We start from the raw sequence: 552 nt of genomic DNA on the forward strand, positions 1-552 counted from the left end.
TGGCTCTGGTCCTGGTCCTGGTCCTGGTCTCGGTCCCGGTCCTGGCTCTGGCTCTGGTCCTGGTCCTGGTCCTGGTCCTGGTCCTGGTCCTGGTCCTGGTCCTGGTCTCGGCTCTGGTCCTGGCTCTGGCTCTGGTCCTGGTCTCGGCTCTGGTCCTGGCTCTGGCTCTGGTCCTGGCTCTGGCTCTGGTCCTGGCTCTGGTCCCGGTCCCGGTCCTGGTCCGGCTCTGGACTCGTCTCATTTCAGTTCTGGTCGTTGTTTTTGTGTAAAATAAACCACAGAAGCATGACTCGCCTTTTACACATTTATTATTATTATTGTTCCTCATTTTTACTTTTTCTGTAAATTTTACATTTAAACTTATTAAAATATGAATTTAGACCAAACTCCTTTTGCTTCTTTTATTTATTCACTCAGTCCTTGTGGACGTGTTTTATTTGTGACGAAGATAAAGTTAAAACTTTGGATTCTTTAAATAAATAAGTCCTAATGTTTGTCTTTAGGAGCAGCTCGGCCTCAGAGGGTTTTCCCTGTAGCGCCCCCTGGAGGCGC

This window comes from Gobius niger, assembly GCF_951799975.1.
Source record: "Gobius niger genome assembly, chromosome: 16".
NCBI classification, from domain to species: Eukaryota; Metazoa; Chordata; class Actinopteri; order Gobiiformes; family Gobiidae; genus Gobius; species Gobius niger.